The 17,763-nt window shown below is 40.8% G+C and overlaps 1 protein-coding gene across 1 annotated transcript in view; it reads left to right on the top strand.

Moving 5' to 3' along the window:
- The first annotated feature begins 11,104 nt into the window (after positions 1-11,104).
- The window catches only part of LOC132391542 (uncharacterized), a 73,939-nt gene continuing 67,280 nt past the window's right edge, over positions 11,105-17,763 (top strand). The window contains exon 1 of the mRNA XM_059964865.1: positions 11,105-11,133. The gene's annotated coding sequence lies outside the window, so the exon portion shown is untranslated. The remainder of the gene's footprint in view (positions 11,134-17,763) is intronic.

Below are 17,763 nucleotides of genomic sequence, written 5' to 3' on the forward strand. Positions count from 1 at the left end.
GTCAGTAGTCAGTTCTGGGACAGTCTGTAAGCAGTTTTGTTCTGATACTATCAGTAAGTACTACAGTTGAGGGTCTGTCTTTATGGTGTTCAATTCTGCTACTGTCTATGTAGAGCTCAATTCTTGGACTGACTTTAAGGAGTTCAATTCTGATATTGTCTATAAGGAGTTCAATTCTGGGAGTGTCTGGAAGGAGTTCAATTTTGGGACTGTCCGCGAGGATTTCAATTCTGATACTGTCTGTAAGGAGTTCAATTCTGGGGATGTCGGTGAGTAGGTCATTTCTGGGACTGTCTGTATGGAGGTCAATTCTGGGACTGTCTGTAAGGAGTTCATTTCTGGCACAGACTGTAAGGAGTTCAATTTTGATACTATTTGTAAGGAAGTTCATTTCTGCGACTGTCTCTAAGGAGTTCACTTCTGATACTGCCTGTAATTAGTTCAATTCTGGGACGGTGTGTAAGGACTTCAATTCTGGGACTGTCTGTAAGGTGTTCATTTCTGGGACTGTCTGTAAGGAATTCAATTCAGGTGATGTCTGTGAGTAGGTAATTTCTGGGACTGTCTATAAGGAGGTCAATTCTCGGACTGTCTGTAATGAGTTTGATTCTGATACTGTCTGTAAGGAGTTCAATTCTGGGGATGTCTGTGAGTAGGTCATTTCTGGGACTGTCTGTACGGAGGTCAATTCTGATACTGTCTGTAAGGAGTTCAATTCTGATACTGTCTGTAAGGAGTTCAATTCTGGGAGTGTCTGAAAGGAGTTCAATACTGAGACTGTCTGCCAGGATTTCAATTCTGGAACTGTCTGTAAGGAGTTCAAATCTGATATAGCCTGTAAGGAGTTCAATTCTGGGAGTGTCTGAAAGGAGTTCACTTCTGATACAGACTATAAGGAGTGCAATACTGTGACTGTCTGGAAGGAATTCAATTCCTATATAGTCTGTAATGAGTTCAATTATGATACTGACAGTAAGGAGTTCATTTCTGGGACTGTCTGTCTGGAGTTCAGTTCTATGACTGTCTGTATGGAGTTGAAATCTGATACTGTCTGTAAGGTGTTCTATTCTGATACTGACTATAAGGAGTTCAATTCTGATACTGTCTGTCAGCAGTTCAGTTCTGGGATAGTCTGTAAGCAGTTTGGTACTGATACTATCAGTAAGGTGTACAGTTCTTGGTCTTTCATTATGCAGTTCAGTTCTGATACTGGCTTTGTAGAGTTCAATTCTCTGACTGTAAAGAGTTAAATTCTGATACTGTCTGTAAGGAGTTCAATTCTGGGGATGTCGGTGAGTAGGTCATTTCTGGGACTGTCTGTACGGAGGTCAATTCTGGGACTGTCTGTAAGGAGTTCATTTCTGATACTGACTATAAGGAGTTCAATTCAGATACTGTCAGTCAGTAGTCAGTTCTGGGACAGTCTGTAAGCAGTTTGGTTCTGATACTATCAGTAAGTAGTACAGTTCAGGGTCTGTTTTACGGTGTTCAATTCTGCTACTGTCTATGTAGAGTTCAATTCTTGGACTGACTGTAAGGAGTTTAATTCTGAAACTGTCTGTAAGGAGTTCAATTCTGTTACTGACTATAAGGGGATCAATTCTGATACTGTCTGCTAGGATTTCAATTCTGGAACTGTCTGTAAGGAGTTCAAATCTGATACAGCCTGTAAGGAGTTCAATTCTGGGAGTGTCTGAAAGGAGTTCACTTCTGATACAGACTATAAGGAGTGCAATACTGTGACTGTCTGGAAGGAATTCAATTCCTATATAGTCTGTAATGAGTTCAATTATGATACTGACTATAAGGAGTTCAATTCTGATACTGTCTGCAATGAGTTCAATTCTGGGAGTGTCTGAAAGGAGTTCATTTCTGGGACTGTCTGTAAGGAATTCAATTCAGCCGATGTCTGTGAGTAGGTAATTTCTGGGACTGTCTATAAGGAGGTCAATTCTCGGACTGTCTGTAATGAGTTTGATTCTGATACTGTCTGTAAGGAGTTCAATTCTGGGGATGTCTGTGAGTAGGTCATTTCTGGGACTGTCTGTACGGAGGTCAATTCTGATACTGTCTGTAAGGAGTTCATTTCTGATACTGTCTGTAAGGAGTTCAATTCTGGAGCTGTCTGCTAGGATTTCAATTCTGGAACTGTCTGTAAGGAGTTCAAATCTGGGAGTGTCTGAAAGGAGCTCAATTTTGGGACTATCTGCTAGGATTTCAATTTTGGAACTGTCTGTAAGGAGTTCACTTCTGATACTGCCTGTATATAGCTCAATTCTGGGAGTGTCTGAAAGGAGTTCAATTCTGGGACGGTGTGTAAGGACTTCAATTCTGGGACTGTCTGTAAGGTGTTCATTTCTGGGACTGTCTGTAAGGAATTCAATTCAGGCGATGTCTGTGAGTAGGTAATTTCTGGGACTGTCTATAAGGTGGTCAATTCTCGGACTGTCTGTAATGAATTTGATTCTGATACTGTCTGTAATGAGTTTGATTCTGATACTGTCTGTAAGGAGTTCAATTCTGGGGATGTCTGTGAGTAGGTCATTTCTGGGACTGTCTGTACGGAGGTCAATTCTGATACTGTCTGTAAGGAGTTCATTTCTGATACTGTCTGTAAGGAGTTCAATTCTGATACTGTCTGTAAGGAGTTCAATTCTGGGAGTGTCTGAAAGGAGTTCAATACTGGGACTGTCTGCTAGGATTTCAATTCTGGAACTGTCTGTAAGGAGTTCAAATCTGATACAGCCTGTAAGGAGTTCAATTCTGGGAGTGTCTGAAAGGAGTTCACTTCTGATACAGACTATAAGGAGTGCAATACTGTGACTGTCTGGAAGGAATTCAATTCCTATATAGTCTGTAATGAGTTCAATTATGATAGTGACAGTAAGGAGTTCATTTCTGGGACTGTCTGTCTGGAGTTCAGTTCTATGACTGTCTGTATGGAGTTGAAATCTGATACTGACTATAAGGAGTTCAATTCTGATACTGTCTGAAGGATTTCATTTCTGATACTGTCAGTCAGTAGTCAGTTCTGGGACAGTCTGTAAGCAGTTTGGTTCTGATACTATCAGTAAGTAGTACAGTTCAGGGTCTGTTTTATGGTGTTCAATTCTGCTACTGTCTATGTAGAGTTCAATTCTTGGACTGACTGTAAGGAGTTTAATTCTGAAACTGTCTGTAAGGAGTTCAATTCTGTTACTGACTATAAGGGGATCAATTCTGATACTGTCTGTAAGGAATTCAATTCTGATACTGTCTGAAGGATTTCATTTCTGATACTGTCAGTCAGTAGTCAGTTCTGGGAGAGTCTGTAAGCAGTTTGGTTCTGATACTATCAGTAAGTAGTACAGTTCAGGGTCTGTCTTTAAGGTGTTCAATTCTGCTACTGTCAATGTAGAGTTCAATTCTCGGACTGACTGTAAAGAGCTCAATTCTGATACTGTCTGCAATGAGTTCAATTCTGGGAGTGTCTGTAAGGAATTCAATTCAGCCGATGTCTGTGAGTAGGTAATTTCTGGGACTGTCTATAAGGAGGTCAATTCTCGGACTGTCTGTAATGAGTTTGATTCTGATACTGTCTGTAAGGAGTTCAATTCTGGGGATGTCTGTGAGTAGGTCATTTCTGGGACTGTCTGTACGGAGGTCAATTCTGATACTGTCTGTAAGGAGTTCAATTCTGATACTGTCTGTAAGGAGTTCAATTCTGGGACGGTGTGTAAGGACTTCAATTCTGGGACTGTCTGTAAGGTGTTCATTTCTGGGACTGTCTGTAAGGAATTCAATTCAGGCGATGTCTGTGAGTAGGTAATTTCTGGGACTGTCTATAAGGTGGTCAATTCTCGGACTGTCTGTAATGAATTTGATTCTGATACTGTCTGTAAGGAGTTCAATTCTGGGGATGTCTGTGAGTAGGTCATTTCTGGGACTGTCTGTACGGAGGTCAATTCTGATACTGTCTGTAAGGAGTTCATTTCTGATACTGTCTGTAAGGAGTTCAATTCTGATACTGTCTGTAAGGAGTTCAATTCTGGGAGTGTCTGAAAGGAGTTCAATACTGGGACTGTCTGCTAGGATTTCAATTCTGGAACTGTCTGTAAGGAGTTCAAATCTGATACAGCCTGTAAGGAGTTCAATTCTGGGAGTGTCTGAAAGGAGTTCACTTCTGATACAGACTATAAGGAGTGCAATACTGTGACTGTCTGGAAGGAATTCAATTCCTATATAGTCTGTAATGAGTTCAATTATGATACTGACAGTAAGGAGTTCATTTCTGGGACTGTCTGTCTGGAGATCAGTTCTATGACTGTCTGTATGGAGTTGAAATCTGATACTGTCTGTAAGGTGTTCTATTCTGATACTGACTATAAGGAGTTCAATTCTGATACTGTCTGTAAGGAGTTCAATTCTGATACTGTCTGTAAGGAGTTCAATTCTGGAACTGTCTGCTAGGATTTCAATTCTGGAACTGTCTGTAAGGAGTTCAAATCTGATACAGCCTGTAAGGAGTTCAATTCTGGGAGTGTCTGAAAGGAGCTCAATTTTGGGACTATCTGCTAGGATTTCAATTTTGGAACTGTCTGTAAGGAGTTCACTTCTGATACTGCCTGTAAATAGCTCAATTCTGGGAGTGTCTGAAAGGAGTTCAATTCTGGGACGGTGTGTAAGGACTTCAATTCTGGGACTGTCTGTAAGGTGTTCATTTCTGGGACTGTCTGTAAGGAATTCAATTCAGGCGATGTCTGTGAGTAGGTAATTTCTGGGACTGTCTATAAGGTGGTCAATTCTCGGACTGTCTGTAATGAATTTGATTCTGATACTGTCTGTAATGAGTTTGATTCTGATACTGTCTGTAAGGAGTTCAATTCTGGGGATGTCTGTGAGTAGGTCATTTCTGGGACTGTCTGTACGGAGGTCAATTCTGATACTGTCTGTAAGGAGTTCATTTCTGATACTGTCTGTAAGGAGTTCAATTCTGATACTGTCTGTAAGGAGTTCAATTCTGGGAGTGTCTGAAAGGAGTTCAATACTGGGACTGTCTGCTAGGATTTCAATTCTGGAACTGTCTGTAAGGAGTTCAAATCTGATACAGCCTGTAAGGAGTTCAATTCTGGGAGTGTCTGAAAGGAGTTCACTTCTGATACAGACTATAAGGAGTGCAATACTGTGACTGTCTGGAAGGAATTCAATTCCTATATAGTCTGTAATGAGTTCAATTATGATACTGACAGTAAGGAGTTCATTTCTGGGACTGTCTGTCTGGAGATCAGTTCTATGACTGTCTGTATGGAGTTGAAATCTGATACTGTCTGTAAGGTGTTCTATTCTGATACTGACTATAAGGAGTTCAATTCTGATACTGTCTGTCAGCAGTTCAGTTCTGGGATAGTCTGTAAGCTGTTTGGTACTGATACTATCAGTAAGGTGTATAGTTCTTGGTCTTTCATTATGCCGTTCAGTTCTGATACTGGCTTTGTAGGGTTCAATTCTCTGACTGTCTGTAAAGAGTTAAATTCTGATACTGTCTGTAAGGAGTTCAATTCTGGGGATGTCGGTGAGTAGGTCATTTCTGGGACTGTTTGTACGGATGTCAATTCACGGACTGTCTGTAAGGAGTTCATTTCTGGCACAGACTGTAAGGAGTTCAATTCTGATACTATTTGTAAGGAAGTTCATTTCTGCGACTGTCTGTAAGGAGTTCACTTCTGATACTGTCTGTAAGGAGTTGATTTCTCTAACTATTTGTAAGGAGCTCATTTCTGATACTGTCTGGAAGGAGTTCATTTCTGGTACGGTCTGTAAGGAGTTCAATTCTGATACTGACTATAAGGAGTTCAATTCTGATACTGTCTGAAGGATATCATTTCTGATACTGTCAGTCAGTAGTCAGTTCAGGGACAGTCTGTAAGCAGCATGGTTCTGCTACTATCAGTAAGTAGTACAGTTCAGGGTCTGTCTTTAAGGTGTTCAATTCTGCTACTGTCTATGTAGAGTTCAATTCTCGGACTGACTGTAAGGAGCTCAATTCTGATACTGTCTGCAATGAGTTCAATTCTGGGAGTGTCTGAATGGAGTTCAATTCTGGGACTGTCTGTAAGGTGTTCATTTCTGGGACTGTCTGTAAGGAATTCAATTCAGCCGATGTCTGTGAGTAGGTAATTTCTGGGAATGTCTATAAGGAGGTCAATTCTCAGACTGTCTGTAATGAGTTTGATTCTGATATTGTCTGTAAGGAGTTCAATTCTGGGGATGTCTGTGAGTAGGTCATTTCTGGGTCTGTCTGTACGGAGGTCAATTCTGATACTGTCTGTAAGGAGTTCATTTCTGATACTGTCTGTAAGGAGTTCAATTCTGGTACAGTCTGAAAGGAGTTCAATTCTGATACTGTTTGTCAGGATGTTCATTTCTGGGACTGTCTGTAAGGTGTTCAATTCTGATACTGTCTGTAAGGAGTTCATTCTGGGTCTGTCTGAAAAGAGCTCATTTCTGGCACTGTCTGTTAGGAGCTGATTTCTGGGACTGTCTGTAAGGAGTTCATTTCTGGCACAGACTGTAAGGAGTTCAATTCTGGTATTGTCTGGAAGGAGTTCATTTCTGATACTGTCTGTAAGGAATTCAATTCTGATACTGACTATAAGGAGTTCAATTCTGATACCGTCTGAAGGATATCATTTCTGATACTGTCAGTCAGTATTCAGTTCTGGGACAGTCTGTAAGCAGTTTTGTTCTGATACTATCAGTAAGTAGTACATTTCAGGGTCTGTCTTTATGGTGTTCAATTCTGCTACTGTCTATGTAGAGTTCAATTCTCGGACTGTCTGTAAGGTGTTCATTTCTGGGACTGTCTGTAAGGAATTCAATACAGGCGATGTCTGTGAGTAGGTCATTTCTGGGACTGTCTGTACGGAGGTCAATTCTGATACTGTCTGTAAGGAGTTCAATTCTGATACTGTCTGTAAGGAGTTCAATTCTGGAACTGTCTGCTAGGATTTCAATTCTGGAACTGTCTGTAAGGAGTTCAAATCTGATACAGCCTGTAAGGAGTTCAATTCTGGGAGTGTCTGAAAGGAGCTCAATTTTGGGACTATCTGCTAGGATTTCAATTTTGGAACTGTCTGTAAGGAGTTCACTTCTGATACTGCCTGTAAATAGCTCAATTCTGGGAGTGTCTGAAAGGAGTTCAATTCTGGGACGGTGTGTAAGGACTTCAATTCTGGGACTGTCTGTAAGGTGTTCATTTCTGGGACTGTCTGTAAGGAATTCAATTCAGGCGATGTCTGTGAGTAGGTAATTTCTGGGACTGTCTATAAGGTGGTCAATTCTCGGACTGTCTGTAATGAATTTGATTCTGATACTGTCTGTAATGAGTTTGATTCTGATACTGTCTGTAAGGAGTTCAATTCTGGGGATGTCTGTGAGTAGGTCATTTCTGGGACTGTCTGTACGGAGGTCAATTCTGATACTGTCTGTAAGGAGTTCATTTCTGATACTGTCTGTAAGGAGTTCAATTCTGATACTGTCTGTAAGGAGTTCAATTCTGGGAGTGTCTGAAAGGAGTTCAATACTGGGACTGTCTGCTAGGATTTCAATTCTGGAACTGTCTGTAAGGAGTTCAAATCTGATACAGCCTGTAAGGAGTTCAATTCTGGGAGTGTCTGAAAGGAGTTCACTTCTGATACAGACTATAAGGAGTGCAATACTGTGACTGTCTGGAAGGAATTCAATTCCTATATAGTCTGTAATGAGTTCAATTATGATACTGACAGTAAGGAGTTCATTTCTGGGACTGTCTGTCTGGAGTTCAGTTCTATGACTGTCTGTATGGAGTTGAAATCTGATACTGACTATAAGGAGTTCAATTCTGATACTGACTATAAGGAGTTCAATTCTGATACTGTCTGTCAGCAGTTCAGTTCTGGGATAGTCTGTAAGCTGTTTGGTACTGATACTATCAGTAAGGTGTATAGTTCTTGGTCTTTCATTATGCCGTTCAGTTCTGATACTGGCTTTGTAGGGTTCAATTCTCTGACTGTCTGTAAAGAGTTAAATTCTGATACTGTCTGTAAGGAGTTCAATTCTGGTACAGTCTGAAAGGAGTTCAATTCTGATACTGTTTGTCAGGATGTTCATTTCTGGGACTGTCTGTAAGGTGTTCAATTCTGATACTGTCTGTAAGGAGTTCATTCTGGGTCTGTCTGAAAAGAGCTCATTTCTGGCACTGTCTGTTAGGAGCTGATTTCTGGGACTGTCTGTAAGGAGTTCATTTCTGGCACAGACTGTAAGGAGTTCAATTCTGGTATTGTCTGGAAGGAGTTCATTTCTGATACTGTCTGTAAGGAATTCAATTCTGATACTGACTATAAGGAGTTCAATTCTGATACCGTCTGAAGGATATCATTTCTGATACTGTCAGTCAGTATTCAGTTCTGGGACAGTCTGTAAGCAGTTTTGTTCTGATACTATCAGTAAGTAGTACATTTCAGGGTCTGTCTTTATGGTGTTCAATTCTGCTACTGTCTATGTAGAGTTCAATTCTCGGACTGTCTGTAAGGTGTTCATTTCTGGGACTGTCTGTAAGGAATTCAATACAGGCGATGTCTGTGAGTAGGTCATTTCTGGGACTGTCTGTACGGAGGTCAATTCTGATACTGTCTGTAAGGTGTTCAATTCTGATACTGTCTGTAAGGAGTTCATTCTGGGTCTGTCTGAAAAGAGCTCATTTCTGGCACTGTCTGTTATGAGCTCATTTCTGGGACTGTCTGGAAGGAGTTCATTTCTGATACTGTCTGTAAGGAGTTCAATTCTGGGGATGTCGGTGAGTAGGTCATTTCTGGGACTGTCTGTACGGAGGTCAATTCTGGGACTGTCTGTAAGGAGTTCATTTCTGGCACAGACTGTAAGGAGTTCAATTCTGATACTATTTGTAAGGAAGTTCACTTCTGATACTGTCTGTAAGGAGTTGATTTCTCTAACTGTTTGTAAGGAGCTCATTTCTGATACTGTCTCTAAGGGGTTCATTTCTGGGACTGTCTGTAAGGAGTTCATTTCTGATACTGTCTGTAAGGAGTTCAATTCTGATGCTGTCTGTAAGGAGTTCAATTCTGGCTATGTCTGTAAGTAGTACATTTCTGGGACTGTCTGTAAGGAGTTCAATTCTGATACTGTATGTAAGTAGTTCAATTCTGGGAGTGTCTGAAAGTAGTTCAATACTGGGACTGTCTGCTAGGATTTCAATTCTGGAACTGTCTGTAAGGAGTTCAAATCTGATACAGCCTGTAAGGAGTTCAATTCTGGGAGTGTCTGAAAGGAGTTCACTTCTGATACAGACTATAAGGAGTGCAATTCTGTGACTGTCTGGAAGGAATTCAATTCCTATATAGTCTGTAATGAGTTCAATTATGATACTGACAGTAAGGAGTTCATTTCTGGGACTGTCTGTCTGGAGATCAGTTCTATGACTGCCTGTATGGAGTTGAAATCTGATACTGTCTGTAAGGTGTTCTATTCTGAAACTGACTATAAGGAGTTCAATTCTGATACTGTCTGTCAGCAGCTCAGTTCTGGGATAGTCTGTAAGCAGTTTGGTACTGATACTATCAGTAAGGTGTACAGTTCTTGGTCTTTCATTATGCAGTTCAGTTCTGATACTGGCTTTGTAGGGTTCAATTCTCTGACTGTCTGTAAAGAGTTAAATTCTGATACTGTCTGTAAGGAGTTCAATTCTGGGGATGTCGGTGAGTAGGTCATTTCTGGCACAGACTGTAAGGAGTTCAATTCTGATACTATTTGTAAGGAAGTTCATTTCTGCGACTGTCTGTAAGGAGTTCACTTCTGATACTGTCTGTAAGGAGTTCATTCTGGGTCTGTCTGAAAAGAGCTCATTTCTGGCACTGTCTGTTAGGAGCTGATTTCTGGGACTGTCTGTAAGGAGTTCATTTCTGGCACAGACTGTAAGGAGTTCAATTCTGGTATTGTCTGGAAGGAGTTCATTTCTGATACTGTCTGTAAGGAGTTCAATTCTGGGGATGTCGGTGAGTAGGTCATTTCTGGGACTGTCTGTACGGAGGTCAATTCTGGGACTGTCTGTAAGGAGTTCATTTCTGGCACAGACTGTAAGGAGTTCAATTCTGATACTATTTGTAAGGAAGTTCACTTCTGATACTGTCTGTAAGGAGTTCACTTCTGATACTGTCTGTAAGGAGTTGATTTCTCTAACTGTTTGTAAGGAACTCATTTCTGATACTGTCTCTAAGGGGTTCATTTCTGGGACTGTCTGGAAGGAGTTCATTTCTGGTACGGTCTGAAAGGATATTAATTCTGATACTGTCTGTAAGGAATTCAATTCTGATACTGACTATAAGGAGTTCAATTCTGATACTGTCAGAAGGATTTCATTTCTGATACTGTCAGTCAGTAGTCAGTTCAGGGACAGTCTGTCAGCAGTTTGGTTCTGATACTATCAGTAAGTAGTACAGTTCAGGGTCTGTTTTATGGTGTTCAATTCTGCTACTGTCTAAGTAGAGTTCAATTCTCGGACTGTCTGTACGGAGGTCAATTCTGATACTGTCTGTAAGGAGTTCATTTCTGATACTGTCTGTAAGGAGTTCAATTCTGATACTGTCTGTAAGGAGTTCAATTCTGGCTATGTCTGTAAGTAGTACATTTCTGGGACTATCTGTAAGGTATTCAATTCTGATACTGTCTGTAAGGAGTTCATTCTGGGTCTGTCTGAAAAGAGCTCATTTCTGGCACTGTCTGTTATGAGCTCATTTCTGGGACTGTCTGGAAGGAGTTCATTTCTGATACTGTCTGTAAGGAGTTCAATTCTGGGGATGTCGGTGAGTAGGTCATTTCTGGGACTGTCTGTACGGAGGTCAATTCTGGGACTGTCTGTAAGGAGTTCATTTCTGGCACAGACTGTAAGGAGTTCAATTCTGATACTATTTGTAAGGAAGTTCACTTCTGATACTGTCTGTAAGGAGTTGATTTCTCTAACTGTTTGTAAGGAGCTCATTTCTGATACTGTCTCTAAGGGGTTCATTTCTGGGACTGTCTGTAAGGAGTTCATTTCTGATACTGTCTGTAAGGAGTTCAATTCTGATGCTGTCTGTAAGGAGTTCAATTCTGGCTATGTCTGTAAGTAGTACATTTCTGGGACTGTCTGTAAGGAGTTCAATTCTGATACTGTATGTAAGTAGTTCAATTCTGGGAGTGTCTGAAAGTAGTTCAATACTGGGACTGTCTGCTAGGATTTCAATTCTGGAACTGTCTGTAAGGAGTTCAAATCTGATACAGCCTGTAAGGAGTTCAATTCTGGGAGTGTCTGAAAGGAGTTCACTTCTGATACAGACTATAAGGAGTGCAATTCTGTGACTGTCTGGAAGGAATTCAATATATAGTCTGTGATGAGTTCAATTATGATACTGACAGTAAGGAGTTCATTTCTGGGACTGTCTGTCTGGAGATCAGTTCTATGACTGCCTGTATGGAGTTGAAATCTGATACTGTCTGTAAGGTGTTCTATTCTGAAACTGACTATAAGGAGTTCAATTCTGATACTGTCTGTCAGCAGCTCAGTTCTGGGATAGTCTGTAAGCAGTTTGGTACTGATACTATCAGTAAGGTGTACAGTTCTTGGTCTTTCATTATGCAGTTCAGTTCTGATACTGGCTTTGTAGGGTTCAATTCTCTGACTGTCTGTAAAGAGTTAAATTCTGATACTGTCTGTAAGGAGTTCAATTCTGGGGATGTCGGTGAGTAGGTCATTTCTGGGACTGTCTGTAAGGAGTTCATTTCTGGCACAGACTGTAAGGAGTTCAATTCTGATACTATTTGTAAGGAAGTTCATTTCTGCGACTGTCTGTAAGGAGTTCACTTCTGATACTGTCTGTAAGGAGTTCATTCTGGGTCTGTCTGAAAAGAGCTCATTTCTGGCACTGTCTGTTAGGAGTTCAATTCTGGGAGTGTCTGAAAGGAGTTCACTTCTGATACAGACTATAAGGAGTGCAATACTGTGACTGTCTGGAAGGAATTCAATTCCTATATAGTCTGTAATGAGTTCAATTATGATACGACAGTAAGGAGTTCATTTCTGGGACTGTCTGTCTGGAGTTCAGTTCTATGACTGTCTGTATGGAGTTGAAATCTGATACTGTCTGTAAGGTGTTCTATTCTGAAACTGACTATAAGGAGTTCAATTCTGATACTGTCTGTCAGCAGTTCAGTTCTGGGATAGTCTGTAAGCAGTTTGGTACTGATACTATCAGTAAGGTGTACAATTCTTGGTCTCTCATTATGGAGTTCAGTTCTGATACTGTCTTTGTAGGGTTCAATTCTCTGACTGTCTGTAAAGAGTTAAATTCTGATACTGTCTGTCAGTAGTCAGTTCTGGGACAGTCTGTAAGCAGTTTTGTTCTGATACTATCAGTAAGTAGTACAGTTCAGGGTCTGTCTTTATGGTGTTCAATTCTGCTACTGTCTATGTAGAGTTCAATTCTCTGACTGTCTGTAAAGAGTTAAATTCTGATACTGTCTGTAAGGAGTTCAATTCTGGGGATGTCGGTGAGTAGGTCATTTCTGGGACTGTCTGTAAAGAGGTCAATTCTGGGACTGTCTGTAAGGAGTTCATTTCTGGCACAGACTGTAAGGAGTTCAATTCTGATACTATTTGTAAGGAAATTCATTTCTGCGACTGTCTGTAAGGAGTTCACTTCTGATACTGACTGTAAGGAGTTGATTTCTCTAACTATTTGTAAGGAGCTCATTTCTGATACTGTCTCTAAGGAGTTCATTTCTGCGACTGTCTGGAAGGAGTTCATTTCTGGTACGATCTGAAAGGATATTAATTCTGATACTGTCTGTAAGGAATTCAATTCTGATACTGACTATAAGGAGTTCAATTCTGATACTGTCTGAAGGATTTCATTTCTGATACTGTCAGTCAGTAGTCAGTTCAGGGACAGTCTGTCAGCAGTTTGGTTCTGATACTATCAGTAAGTAGTACAGTTCAGGGTCTGTTTTATGGTGTTCAATTCTGCTACTGTCTAAGTAGAGTTCAATTCTCGGACTGTCTGTACGGAGGTCAATTCTGATACTGTCTGTAAGGAGTTCATTTCTGATACTGTCTGTAAGGAGTTCAATTCTGGGACAGTCTGAAAGGAGTTCAATTCTGATACTGTTTGTCAGGATGTTCATTTCTGGGACTGACTGTAAGGTGTTCAATTCTGATACAGTCTGTAAGGAGTTCATTCTGGGTCTGTCTGAAAAGAGCTCATTTCTGATTCTGTCTGTAGGGAGTTCAATTCTGGCACTGTCTGTTAGGAGCTGATTTCTGGGACTGTCTGTAAGGAGTTCATTTCTGGCACAGACTGTAAGGAGTTCAACTCTGATACTGTCTGAAGGATATCATTTCTGATACTGTCAGTCAGTAGTCAGTTCTGGGACAGTCTGTAAGCAGTTTTGTTCTGATACTATCAGTAAGTAGTACAGTTCAGGGTCTGTCTTTATGGTGTTCAATTCTGCTACTGTCTATGTGGAGTTCAATTCTCGGACTGACTTTAAGGAGTTCAATTCTGATACTGTCTGTAGGGAGTTCAATTCTGGGACTGTCTGCGAAGATTTCAATTTTGGATCTGTCTGTAAGGAGTTCGCTTCTGATACTGTCTGTAAGGTGTTCAATTCAGGGAGTGTCTGAAAGGAGTTCAATTCTGGCACGGTGTGTAAGGACTTCAATTCTGGGACTGTCTGTAAGGTGTTCATTTCTGGGACTGTCTGTAAGGAATTCAATACAGGCGATGTCTGTGAGTAGGTAATTTCTGGGACTGTTTATAAGGAGGTCAATTCTCGGACTGTCTGTAATGAGTTTGATTCTGATACTGTCTGTTTGGAGTTCAATTCTGGGGATGTCTGTGAGTAGGTCATTTCTGGGACAGTCTGTACGGAGGTCAATTCTGATACTGTCTGTAAGGAGTTCATTTCTGATACTGTCTGTAAGGAGTTCAATTCTGGTACAGTCTGAAAGGAGGACAATTCTGGCTATGTCTGTAAGGAGTACATTTCTGGGACTGTCTGTAAGGAGTTCAATTCTGATACTGTATGTAAGTAGTTCAATTCTGGGAGTGTCTGAAAGGAGTTCAATACTGGGACTGTCTTCTAGGATTTCAATTCTGGAACTGTCTGTAAGGAGTTCAAATCTGATACAGCCTGTAAGGAGTTCAATTCTGGGAGTGTCTGAAAGGAGTTCACTTCTGATACAGACTATAAGGAGTGCAATTCTGTGACTGTCTGGAAGGAATTCAATTCCTATATTGTCTGTAATGAGTTCAATTATGATACTGACAGTAAGGAATTCATTTCTGGGACTGTCTGTCTGGAGTTCAGTTCTATGACTGTCTGTATGGAGTTGAAATCTGATACTGTCTGTAAGGTGTTCTATTCTGATACTGACTATAAGGAGTTCATTTCTGATACTGTCTGTCAGCAGTTCAGTTCTGGGATAGTCTGTAAGCAGTTTGGTACTGATACTATCAGTAAGGTGTACAATTCTTGGTCTCTCATTATGGAGTTCAGTTCTGCTACTGTCTTTGTAGGGTTCAATTCTCTGACTGTCTGTAAAGAGTTAAATTCTGATACTGTCTGTAAGGAGTTCAATTCTGGGGATGTCGGTGAGCAGGTCATTTCTGGGACTGTCTGTACGGAGGTCAATTCTGGGACTGTCTGTAAGGAGTTCATTTCTGGCACAGACTGTAAGGAGTTCAATTCTGATACTATTTGTAAGGATGTTCATTTCTGATACTGTCTGTAAGGAATTCAATTCTGATACTGACTATAAGGAGTTCAATTCTGATACTGTCTGAAGGATTTCATTTCTGGGAGTGTCTGGAAGGAGTTCAATTTTGGGACTGTCTGCGAGGATTTCAATTTTGGATCTGTCTGTAAGGAGTTCGCTTCTGATACTGCCTGTAAATGGTTCAATTCTGGGACTGTCTGTAAGGTGTTCATTTCTGGGACTGTCTGTAAGGAATTCAATACAGGCGATGTCTGTGAGTAGGTAATTTCTGGGAATGTCTATAAGGAGGTCAATTCTCAGACTGTCTGTAATGAGTTTGATTCTGATATTGTCTGTAAGGAGTTCAATTCTGGGGATGTCTGTGAGTAGGTCATTTCTGGGTCTGTCTGTACGGAGGTCAATTCTGATACTGTCTGTAAGGAGTTCATTTCTGATACTGTCTGTAAGGAGTTCAATTCTGGTACAGTCTGAAAGGAGTTCAATTCTGATACTGTTTGTCAGGATGTTCATTTCTGGGACTGTCTGTAAGGTGTTCAATTCTGATACTGTCTGTAAGGAGTTCATTCTGGGTCTGTCTGAAAAGAGCTCATTTCTGGCACTGTCTGTTAGGAGCTGATTTCTGGGACTGTCTGTAAGGAGTTCATTTCTGGCACAGACTGTAAGGAGTTCAATTCTGATACTGACTATAAGGAGTTCAATTCTGATACTGTCTGAAGGATATCATTTCTGATACTGTCAGTCAGTAGTCAGTTCTGGGACAGTCTGTAAGCAGTTTTGTTCTGATACTATCAGTAAGTAGTACAGTTCAGGGTCTGTTTTATGGTGTTCAATTCTGCAACTGTCTATGTAGAGTTCAATTCTCGGACTGACTTTAAGGAGTACAATTCTGATACTGTCTGTAGGGAGTTCAATTCTGGGAGTGTCTGGAAGGAGTTCAATTTTGGGACTGTCTGCGAGGATTTCAATTTTGGATCTGTCTGTAAGGAGTTCGCTTCTGATACTGCCTGTAAATGGTTCAATTCTGGGAGTGTCTGAAAGGAGTTCAGTTCTGGGACTGTGTGTAAGGAGTTCAATTCTGATATTGACTATAAGGAGTTCAATTCTGATACTGTCGGTCAATAGTCAGTTCTGGGACAGTCTGTAAGCAGTTTGGTTCTGATACTATCAGTATGTAGTACAGTTCAGGGTCTGTCTTTATGGTGTTCAATTGTGCTACTGTCTATGTAGAGTTCAATTCTCGGACTGTCTGTAAGGAGTTCAATTCTGGGAGTGTCTGAAAGGAGCTCAATTTTGGGACTGTCTGCTAGGATTTCAATTTTGGAACTGTCTGTAAGGAGTTCACTTCAGATACTGCCTGTAAATAGTTCAATTCTGGGAGTGTCTGAAAGGACTTCAATTCTGGGACTGTCTGTAAGGTGTTCATTTCTGGGACTGCCTGTAAGGAATTCAATACAGGCGATGTCTGTGAGTAGGTAATTTCTGGGACTGTCTATAAGGAGGTCAATTCTTGGACTGTCTTTAATGAGTTTGATTCTGATACTGTCTGTTTGGAGTTCAATTCTGGGGATGTCTGTGAGTAGGTCATTACTGGGACTGTCTGTACGGAGGTCAATTCTGATACTGTCTGTAAGGAGTTCAATTCCGGTACAGTCTGAAAGGAGTACAATTCTGGCTATGTCTGTAAGGAGTACATTTCTGGGACTGTCTGTAAGGAGTTCAATTCTGACACTGTATGTAAGTAGTTCAATTCTGGGAGTGTCTGAAAGGAGTTCAATTCTGGAACTGTCTGTAAGGAGTTCAAATCTGATACAGCCTGTAAGGCGTTCAATTCTGGGAGTGTCTGAAAGGAGTTCACTTCTGATACAGACTATAAGGAGTGCAATTCTGTGACTGTCTGGAAGGAATTCAATTCCTATATTGTCTGTAATGAGTTCAATTATGATACTGACAGTAAGGAATTCATTTCTGGGACTGTCTGTCTGGAGTTCAGTTCTATGACTGTCTGTATGGAGTTGAAATCTGATACTGTCTGTAAGGTGTTCTATTCTGATACTGACTATAAGGAGTTCAATTCTGATACTGTCTGTCAGCAGTTCAGTTCTGGGATAGTCTGTAAGCAGTTTGGTACTGATACTATCAGTAAGGTGTACAATTCTTGGTCTCTCATTATGGAGTTCAGTTCTGATACTGTCTTTGTAGGGTTCAATTCTCTGACTGTCTGTAAAGAGTTAAATTCTGATACTGTCTGTAAGGAGTTCAATTCTGGGGATGTCGGTGAGCAGGTCAATTCTGGGACTGTCTGTAAGGAGTTCACTTCTGATACTGCCTGTAAATAGTTCAATTCTGGGAGTGTCTGAAAGGAGTTCAATTCTGGGACTGTCTGTAAGGAGTTAATTTCGGATACTGTCTGTAAGGAGTTCAATTCTGGGACTGTCTGTAAGGCCTTCAATTCGGGGACTGTCTATCAGGAGTTCAAATCTGATACTGTCCGTAAGGAGTTCAATTCTAATACTGACTGTAAGGAGTTCTTTTCTGGGACTGTCTGTAAGGAGTTGAATTCTGATACTGTCTGTAAGGTGTTCAGTTCTGGAACTGACCGGAAGGAGTTCAATTCTGGGACTGTGTGTAAGGTCTTCAATTCTGGGACTGTCTGTCAGCAGTTCAGTTCTGGGACTGTCTGTAAGGAGTTCATTCTCTATAAGGAATTCAATTGTGATATTGTCTGTAAGGAGTTCAATTCTGATACTGACTGTAAGGAGTTCAATTCTGGGACTGTCTGAAAGGAGTTCAATTCCGGGACTGTCTGTAAGGACTTCACTTCTGGGACTGTCTGGAAGGAGCTCATTTCTGGGTCTCTCTGTAAGGAGTTCAATTCTGATACTGACTGTAAGGAGTTCAATTCTAGGACGGTCTGTAAAGAGTTCAATTCTGATACTGTCAGTAAGGATTTCAATTCTGGGACTGTCTGTAGGGTCTTC

The sequence above is a fragment of the Hypanus sabinus genome, chromosome 3 (genome assembly GCF_030144855.1).
Source record: "Hypanus sabinus isolate sHypSab1 chromosome 3, sHypSab1.hap1, whole genome shotgun sequence".
Lineage (NCBI taxonomy): Eukaryota > Metazoa > Chordata > Chondrichthyes > Myliobatiformes > Dasyatidae > Hypanus > Hypanus sabinus.